We start from the raw sequence: 10,784 nt of genomic DNA, 5'->3' as shown, positions 1-10,784 counted from the left end.
GGAGTTAGCAATACCCTCTTAGGTGACTTCTGTAACACACAGGAAAGTTTGACATTGGTTGGAAAGACTGAATGAAGTTTAAATGGATTGTGTTGGTGATCGGAGTGGGATGTGATGTGTTTAGGTTAGGTGCTTGTAAGGTTACATCTATTTGTTAATGAAGCAAAATACGTGTTGAGTGAAGAGCCAGAATGTTGCATGGTGGGTTGTCATAATTTTATGGGATGTGGTAGTCAGTGGTTTGTATATAAGTAGGCAAAAGTTAAACTATGGGTAAGACTTGCAAATTGTAGATTGGCAGGGTCAGTGGTCATGGAGGCTTAAGTACTCACCGAGCTTTGAAGAAGGAAAGAAAGAGAAGAAAGGAAGTAGAAGGAATGTTGTTGTTTGGAAATGGGTATATTGGTAGGAAGATTGTGGGCAGGAAGCATGATGAGGTGTGGAGATAAGAGTTAAATATAGATTTGAAATATTCATCAGAAGACAGGCTGAAGAGTGGAGAGGATGGAATGGGATAAAATGGGTGGGTAGGGAGACAGTAGTTGGGGAGCTGATGGTGTAGAAGTGAGGAGATCAGGGTTAGGATGGGAGATATGTGGTAGGGATTAGGGATAGCGATGGAGCCAAGGTTGGTGTTAGGCAAAAAGGGAAAGGTAAAAATGGAGGCAGTCAGGGAGATGAAGGGGGTTGTGAGAGGGCCGGGGTTGGGTGAAAGATGGGGGAAAGTAATGAGTAGGAGATATTGATGTGGGAGTGGTAGGGAAATGACAATTGGGATGGTGGTGGAATAGATGCAAGAATGGGTTATAGATGTGATATTGTGACCAGGATTGGTGGTTGGAGGTAAATAAGATAGAGAATAGTGGGGGGATGGTTGGAGTTGAAAGATAGGCCGGGTTTGGGGAAAAGCAAAATAGTGTAGTGGTGGGAGTGATGTGGGTGAGTGGGAGGTAGTTGTTGAGAAAATTGTGAAGTGATAGAATGCTAAGGGGGTTGTAGAAAAAGAGGTGTTGGTGGGGGCTCAGGTCTTGGGAACAATGGAGGTGTGGGTGTGAGAGCTGCATTGGCCAGGAAGGGATGGAAGAGACGGGTCTAAAGGAAAGGTCAGAGGTGTGAACCCATGCTTATGCAAGGGGATGGAATACAAAAGAGGGGTAGAGGTTATAAGAATGTGAAATTTGATAGGGCAACAACAGAAAGATACCGATTAAAGGTTTTTGTGAGATGGAGGTGATAAAGGGGGAGGGGATGTGACTGCTTCTTAGTTCAGGAGAATTTGGAAGGTGTTTGTGTATGGAAGTAAAGAGTCTAGGTTTTTGATAAAGGTGAAGGTAGAGGCAAAATGATTTTTGAGGGCAAAGAAGTAATCTGAGAAAACTGAGCATTGGTGGATGACTAAAGGGGTTAAGGGTGTACAAGAGAACTATGACGTGGAGCAAGTGGGAGAGAGCTGTAGAGGACAAGGTGAAAGGAATGGCTGAGAGCTGGAGGCAAAAGTGGAGACAATTGGGAGGGAGTGCAGCACCTGAGTAAATGGATGGAATAGGCAGAGTAGGGAAGAAAGAGATGGCGAGCAAAGGGGGAGTAGTGGGTACTGAAGAGGGTGGTGTAGGTGGGAGTTGAATGGGAGAGCACAAGAAAGAGAGAGTTTCCTGAGTGTAAGGGATAAGGTGTAGGGCATAAAGAACAAAGGACATGAGAGTGGATGAGCCACTGGGTAGAAGATATGGACAGGTTGTATTGAAGGCCATATGAGTCTGGGGAGTGGGACGGTATTGCAGAGACAGGTATTTCTAGGGAGTGATGATGGCAGTATTAAATGAGTATGGGAGCAGGAGTAGAGAATGGATGGTCATATGGGGAGAGGAGCAAACCCTCTGAGTGGGTGAGGAAAGGAACTGTTTGCCAGGTAGGAAAGGATGGATACTGGTAGTGCTATGAGGGTTGTTCAGTGACATAGATGTGTTAATGTACGGGAGTTTGATATATATGTTTGTGGTCAAGGAGTTTCTAGATGGAGTAGCCTGCAGGCATGAAAAGTAGGATGTGAATGAGGCTAGGGATCTGGTGATTGACAGTTAGTGCTGTGTAGTGTCATGGCTGTACATCTATGATGTAGCTATACATCTGATTTAAGTGTTGTTTACTTTTTTGTGCATTGTGTGCAGTGGTATGTAGATATTTTTATGTGGAAGAATTAACTTGTAGAGAAAACTTTAGTGTATTCTGTCACTGTATGAATAAAAATATCAGGTAAATGTCAATTAGCTACTGAGTGTCTCTGGTCTGAGTAGTGATCCGTGTTGACCAGAAGGCTTGTTATCATGCCCCACGATGTTAATAAAAGTAATTAAGGAGCCAAGTTTCATTTTTTTCTAGCAATCAAGCGGTCTTGTATGGTTTGTAATTATATATCATGGAGTTCCATCGTTTCACAGAAGTAGATGACTCATATTAATTCTTCTTGAATGGTATTTTGTGATTAGGAGGACTTGGCTAGCTCTCATATCTGCTACAGGCTGGCATTTGCGAAGACGGAGTTGGACGAATTCCAGGCCAGTCTCATGGAAGGTTGAGGAGTGTGAGATACTCAAGACCACAACGATACACAAAATCTCAGATTGGACAACCTAGTGAAATAAGCATCCTGTATCATCTGAAATATCATAAAGGGACCTGCAGAGCTTTTCAAAGCTAGCAGCATACTGAATACCATAAAACTGTGTGTCCATCTCTTACACTTCATCATTCAACGTACTGCTATGAGCTACGTCCCATAACATGATTATCACACCTCAGTGATCATCACAAGTGCCATAGAAACACATATCACATAGGATCAAAACAAAACCAGCATCCTTCCAACCACACATCCTTCATAGTGTAGCATGCTACTCATGCAGACAAGATCTTCAGCACCCCACAAAGGGATAGTGAGTGCTATATAAATGCTGCAATATTACACAATACACAGTGCTTCAAACTTCACATGTTGCTTCATTGATAACCAGGGAAGCATGCAAAAAATATGTGTAAATATGTTGGAACATTATAGTTGCTGTAATGTTTTTGCTTTACCTTTTCTGATCTTATTGTGAGATATGCAGTGGGAGTAAGGAATAGGGCATTTACGTATCCAAGGCATGAAAAGATTACTGCTATCATTGCCTGTGGCTTTTGGTGGGATGCTCAATTCAGAAGATTGTGCTGTAGTGTGAAAAGATTGAAAAAGCTTCCAAACCTCTTTTTTTAATATGTAGTTCCAGATTGAGATCCGAATCCAAATTCAGATCACACACAACCTTTTTGTTAGTTTTGAAGGTTTAGGGCAAATACCCAAACTATTTGGCTAAGGCAGTGATGTAAGAACCTCATAGGTCACCAGAGACCAGGATGTCCATCTTCAGGGTTAGGTTTGAGGTCATTCCTTACCATCCAGCGGTTAATCTCATAAGGACAATCATGGAGTTTACTGTTGATGGGGACGGGGGGCATGTACACCTTATATTATTTCTGTCTCATCAGAGATGATTAGGGAGATATGAGATGTCATCTAGGCATTAGACCAGTGCTTAATTGTAGGTAGTGGTTACAGGTGGGGATTATCTGCATTCAATTTTGGGCACAGTACTTATTTTTCCTCAACAGAGTTTGATCCAGAAAAAGTGTGAGAAAAACACCGATGGGGAATCATGAAGGAAGTGAAAGAAGAAAGAAATAGCCTCGGAGGGCGGAATCAGGGCTGGAAAAGAACCTGTAAGAGTGAGATAAAGAGGCAGGGAGTGTCTGGTGGTGGGCGAAAGAGGCATGAGGTGGAATCAGTACTACACAGCTGTCGCATTAATTAGAACTGTACCCCAATAATCATATTGCAACAATTTACCCTATAGGGTTCAGCTATGGGTTGATCTTGCATTGAAAGGCACTTTACCCAACATCAATTTAACAAAGTATGAAAGATATGTAATTAGGACCACTCAATACCCGAGGTCTAGATCAGACAAAAAGTTAAAGAGTTTTCTTACAGAAATCTAAAAATCAAGCAGTACAGAATGAATGCCGTGAGTTCTCAAAGGGCAAATTAATGCAGAGTAGTGCAAAATCAAAGCTCATTCTAAGTCTCAACTGAGCAGCGAAATTAAGAAATGTTGGACGGAATCCCCATTAGCATCTAGGAAATCTCAAACTCTTCACCTGGGTCACCTCCAGAATCAGTAAAGGTTTTTATATGTAATTCTTGCATAAACATTAATTAAAAGCACAGAATCAGTATGTCATCATCCCATGCAAAAAATCTTAGGTGATTTAGAATAACCCATGTCAGTCATTTTATACGTTAGCACTCTCCCTTTTTCTAAGAAAGCATCTTATTTTTCTGTATCACTGTGATCTGGAGATTTTTTTAACAAAAAATATAGAACATTAAACAAAGACAATCAATGAACGTGCAAAACTGAACTGATCTACAGAAACAAGACCTGAAGAAATCATGAATGTTGCAACATATCTAGTACCTTCAAAGTTTCATTAATAAGCCTTTGCATTCATGACATATTTGAAAAACATTAAATCAGCTGCCTTTGCTTTCGTGCAGCTTGTGGGGAGAAGAGATGGGCAGGGGAAGCTGATGGGAGGGGATAAATGAAGGAGTGGAAAACAAAGACCGAAACAGTATCCATTTTTCTAATATAGAGATTTCACGAAAATGTGGCAACTATTTTATGTTAAAAAATCACACTTATGAACTTCATATTAAACTTGTTATAACTATATACAAACTACTATTTTGTGTTGGATGATTGGATCCAACATAAAAATCATTAATATTCAATATTATTGTCACACAAAAATATGAACTTTAAGAAAACTCTAGCACAGCCTTGGTATTAAGAATCAAGACCTTTGATAGTATCATCTGTGGGTTTCTGAGCAAAACCTTGGGCCCAGGCACTTACTCATTTACAAATTAGGCACTGCGTTGGACAGTGGTGAGAACAGTGAGGAGCCCTAGGAGACATTTCTAGTTATTGGGTCTACAATCATAACAGGGCAGCATTATTATAGTTATTATTATTGCAGTCATATATAGCACAAACCAGACCCCAGGGGCATCAGAGCTCTTTGCATTTTAGAAACACTGGTTTTTAAGATCCAGAAGTACTGAATGTCTCTTGTCGTTTGAGCCAAATAAAAGAGCGTACAGTCACCAGCAAGCTAAGTCTGCTCTGCTGTTCTTCGAATATCCCGTGGATACTGCTTTAAGGAGCCATGATAAGTTCCTTCAGTATTACGGAGTGTCGTACTTAGAGTCCCATCGTGGCTCAAACTACAAGAGACATTCAGTACTTCTGGATCTTAAAACCCAGTGTTTCTAAAATTCTTAAGTGCATTCTCTGCCAAACTGTATAATACCACGTCTGGCTTATGGGATCTGTACAATTGACAGAACCTTGGAGGTTGTAGACGGCCCCATCACAGCATAATATGCTTCACTACAGACTTGAAGACAAATATAGCCACGTTTTTTGCAATCACAGGAGCCAGTGAGTTTTGGACTCATCAAATTACTCCCTGGGGAACTCGGTGATATATAGGGAATCGGGCCTACCATAGCCATCGCCAACACTTATACGAACATCATATTTAAAGCCTTGAGGAAGTCACGGTGGTGACGAAACGCGCGTTGGCTGTTTCAGAGAGAACACTCTACGTGTCAAAACTTAGCATTCATAAGAACTGCAAGACTCGGGACATACATGTTAACGAGGGATACATTCTTCTCTGTCTGATGTTCTGTTTAAGTTTTGATGCAATATGTTAAGATGAAATGCTCTGTGCTTTAAAATTATTAAACCAAATTCACAGCTTATACTTGTTGGTCTTGTGAAATTTCCCATGGGAATTGGTTCTTCTCTCTACGATTTGGTACTTGTAGTACGTTTGATTAATTTCTAATCGAATGTGTATTGTGTATAAATCAGCTGAGTGCCGGGGTCTTCCCCTTTTGCTTCTATTACAGACCATGTGTGGCCTGTTTAATTGATATCCTTGGTAGTGGGATATCTGACCTCGATTGGCACCTTACCCATATTTTGTCTCAAATTGGATATATTTATTGTATTGAACTGCCCCACTAGCTGAATCAAATAGTCTAAGTGATTGTGCAACTCATTATCCACCACTACCTTGTGTATGAACTAGATTTCTGGATGATACAGGCCAACTTGTAGGTGCTCCTTGATTTCGTTGAGTGTGGTCAGAACAGAGATGACATGATTGGATTGTCTTGTGCTGGAGCCTAAGAGGGCAGCAAAGTTAATGGCAGACTTTAGCGAGGCTAGGTGAATTCTGCAAATGTCCGTTGAAGTGAGTTTCTGTAGTCCAGTTTTGAGAGAATCATTGATTCAAACCACAGTTACAGAATTATGAACAGGAATTAATGGCTTGACCCCTCTAAGATGCCAGATTTATTATTGGACACTCTTTTCTATGGCATTAATATAGATGTGTAGATTAAGGTTAATGTCAAGTGAAAAGCCCAAGGATTTCACCTTGTTTAAAACCAATGGACTACAGTCAAGTAGGTTTGAGGAAGCTATCCAGGCCTTTAAAGGTGGGCTGCGGTGCAGCATAGAGAGTAGAAGGAACTCTGTTTTCTTTGTTTTAAGTTTGTGGTGGTGGAGTGACATCTATGATTGGAGATCCTCAAGGATTCTTGAAAAGGGTGCTAGGGAAACGATACTTTAAATTTAGCGGGGCGTCATCAGCATAGAGATGAAAAGATATCTTTGAATTGTCTAAGGAGGAGCAAAGGGGCCCTATAAGAAGATTGAACAGGATTAGTGATAGGATGGAGCCTAAGGGTACTCCTTGGCACAGAGACAGAAAGCTGGAGAGAGAGGTAGAAAGCTTGACCTTTTGGAAGTGACTTTAGAGGTATGACTTGAACCATTTCAGTACTATTCCTTTGATTCCCATTCAAGATTTGTAAGATTCTTAAGAGGTATGAGTGGTTGGCTGTGTCAAATGCTGAAGACAGGTCCAAGAGATCAAGAAGACAGGAGTCTCCATTGCCCAATAGTCCATATTGCAAAGAGCATAGTCTATTATTTGCAGCATTGTTTTCTCTGTGAAGAAGCCAGATCGGAATCCTGACTGATGGGCATCGAAGATGTTGTTTTACTTTATATACTTTAAGCTGGTTATTTATAGAGCTTACTAGCATTTTGGCTTTGAAAGGAAGGTTGGAGATAGGGTCAAGTTGTTCTGGTCAGTAGGATCTGTGTCTGGTTTATTAACCAGACACAGGGAGGTTGAGGGAGGAATTGGCTACTTGTCCGAAGTGAGGGATGAGGAATGAAGCAATAGTTTTCACCCTCTTTGCAAAGGGAGAGGATGGCCGGATTGCTGAGATCATGTTTTCCAGTGCAGATTCAGTTATCAATTTGAAGTGGGACAATTCTTCTTTAAATTTGCAAGATAGTGTTTCCAGAGGAATAGTTTGAATGTTTTTGTGGAGGGAAAGCTTATTTTTATCTATCTTCTCTCTGGAGATGTTAAAGAGGTTGTCACAATTTTCTTTGTTCATTGGGAGATTGGGAAGCGGTTGATGGGAGGCGGACTTCCTAGCAATGTCAAAGAGCAACTTATATTTGAGCATCCTTATTTCCGTTCTGAATAATTCAGCTTTTGGTTACTCCCTGCTCATCCTCTCTGGGTGCCATTTAAACAGTCGCTGTGCATCATTTTCCCGACATGGCTGGGGAATTCCAACTTCCATTTTGTGGCCTCATGCTACAAGACTACCCTAGAAATAATCACAGGTCTCACCAATAAAAAATAAAAAAGGACTTACTCAATCGGTGAAGAGTGTCATTGAGACAAAAAAGGACTTGCTCTCTCCAACTTCCTGGGGTTTCCCTTATAAATCAAAACTGGAAACTGAAAGAGGACCCACCCATCCAGCCTGACTGAGCCCATGTTGTAATGGACTCTCAAACTGACAAATTCATTTTGACTTGTGCCGAGACTTTGCACGCAAGAAATACATCTGTGGTCTGGACGGTGGCGCAGAAGCTTTTTGTATCAATTACATATATTATAAGTTACCTCTTGTGTTAAAATCAGAAACCACTATCAGACCCACTGAGGGGCATTGTCCATGAAACTGACAAGACCGCTCAGTTGATTTTGCACTCATTGCAGATATTAGCACGCAATGTATGGGTCACAGGTTTCAATCTCAGCAAGCATAATTTCACCTTTAGATTAACAACACTGATAAAACTGAGTTTTCTTCAGTTGAGCAATTGTATAAGCTGTTAATTCGGTGTTGGGAAGCATAATATTTTCTATAGGAGCTAGTACATAAAAAAACAGAATATTATTATGCTGCTACAAAGGGGGTATATAGCTCTTTTCTGTGGTATCTATTCTCTATCCATTCACTGCCACTGGGCACACAGAGGGAATTGGAGGTGGTGCTGGTACTCTCTTGATCCAGCTGCATATGAAGGGTGCACACCTTCCAACCTGTTGCCCACCTTTTCTCCACCCAGAGGTTGAAGTGTGCAGGATCTGTTGGTGTGACTGTGATGCGTGGAATGCCTGGGAGCCTGAGTGGACGAGTGGTGCCATTTAGAATTAGGCTGAGCAGCTAGGCCGGCTGCTCCTGGTGGGGCTGGAACTTGACCAGAGCCGGCTGGACTAAGAAATGTGTTAATTGGACATGGAACCAATAAAGATGACTTGGAAACTTAACATGGGTACCTGTGTCTACTGGTGTAGGACACAACATTATTTTGGTGACGGGTGGACTTCCTCATGCGTCTTTTATGGATCATTGGTAAAGCAACCAAGAAAAAAGACAAGAAACAAAGAAACTACAAGAAACTACAGTAACCAGGAAAAGTACAAGAAACTAAAGCAACTTCATGAAGCAAAATGGAGTTCCAGGCAAGCCAGCCCCACCAGTGTCCTTGTCACAGACAGCCCCACCCAGCTGTGTCCTTACCAACAGACACTACAGCCTGGAAATACTCCTCTTGATAAGGAAGTGTGACTTGGAAGTGTAGTTACACTACAGCCACTTGTAGGTGTTCCAGCTACATTGTGTGTTACAGAAAGGTTTGGTGAGTTGGAGTAGTAGTTACACTACAACCACATATGGTGTTCCAGCCACAATGTTTTCTACTAAAAGGTTTGGTGAGTTGGAGTAGTAGTTTCACTACAGCCACATAAGGTGTTCCAGCCACATCGATCTACATCGACCACAGTGACTTCAAGGAAAAGGCACTTCTGGAGCTATTTTTTTATTTTTATATTTTTATATGCTGCCTCTTTGCCTTCATGAAGTCACAACAAGCTGAAGATTGTAATTTGAACCAATGTGAGTACATCCTTCTACGTGTTGCCTCCTTGGTGCAGACAATGCTTGGTGCCTGTCAGGAACTTGAAGTAATTTAAATACGTTCTAGGTGGCCACACAGAACTGTTTGTCTCATCAGTGAAGTGTTTCTTATGAGAAACTACTAGTATTCTGCGTTATTCCCACTTGTCAGCTGACGTGTCTGGTTTATTTTTGAAGTCGTCGAGTGTGTGCCAGCAGGTGGTGTGGACATCATAACTACCTAAGTTTATTTACATTTGAACTGTTTTCTTCAGCGTTATGTTTTACAACTGTCAAGTGCAATCTGCTTCAGCACTCGTGTGCACCTCTGGGCTCAAATTTCCATGATGGCATCTCCGTCAAGCGCTTGTGTGGTGAGTCTATCTTTGTCCATTATTTGGAAGCGCAGCTGAGAATTTTCAACAGTGGGCGTTTTTCAACAGTCGTGTGTCTATTTAAAAATAGTGTCACAAGCTCTACATAGCGCAAGCAACCTTACCTGCGGTGCCTTCGTGTGATTCTTCATGATGCACTGTTTGTCATGGGATCCTCTATGACGTATGCTGTTGCCATTCTCGGAGCACCTACGCGCCTGAAGCCACCCGGCGTGACGACGAAAACGTGCCACCATTTTGGGATTGTATGCTCTTGCATACTCGATATGGTGTGTAGTTCCCGTTTGTTTGCCAACCACGTTCTCGGTTTGACAATAACGTTTTTACCAAGTTGAAGACGACCGGGAACGCCGCGGTTTGAAGATTGGCTGCAGACCATCCCATCTTCCTTGTCTGTGAATGATTATTGGTGACTATGGGCATCAAGGTGCCCAGGCTGCAAGTGGATCTTTTTCTCTTTATGGTATGTTTTGGGGGTTCATGGACCAGCAAGAAACGGAATGTACTTGTGTCTTTCTAGTTTGTGTGAATGTGTTTGACAGTACACAGTGCACAGTCGTGGGAGCCAGTTATCTCTGACATCTTCCACAAGTTTGTTTCTGCACGCCACTGTGGGATTTGGTTTGCCCGGTTTTCACCTGTGGACACTGCATCATGTATGTGTTTTTCTATGTCAGCTTGCAATTATACAGTGAAGTAAAGTTTTGCTGGGAAAAGGTTATACTGTTTTTGCAGGAATTCTGCACATATACAAAACTACGAGCAAGAAACCAGGACCTTGGTGTACAGTGCTGTACCAACCGCCCACCTTAGTGCCCGGAACCCCTATCCGACTAGCTATAGTGTCTCATTCGTTCTCTGTACTACAGCGAAGCTACCAATGATTAGACATCCTAGAACATGTAACTAAGACTCTCTCAGTATTCGCGGGAGCAAGAGCACTCTTTCATCGACTCACTCATACTTGTCCACAACATGACATGAGTAATCAGAGACACAGT

The sequence above is a fragment of the Triturus cristatus genome, chromosome 7 (genome assembly GCF_964204655.1).
Source record: "Triturus cristatus chromosome 7, aTriCri1.1, whole genome shotgun sequence".
NCBI classification, from domain to species: domain Eukaryota; kingdom Metazoa; phylum Chordata; class Amphibia; order Caudata; family Salamandridae; genus Triturus; species Triturus cristatus.
This window is presented reverse-complemented; position numbering follows the sequence as displayed.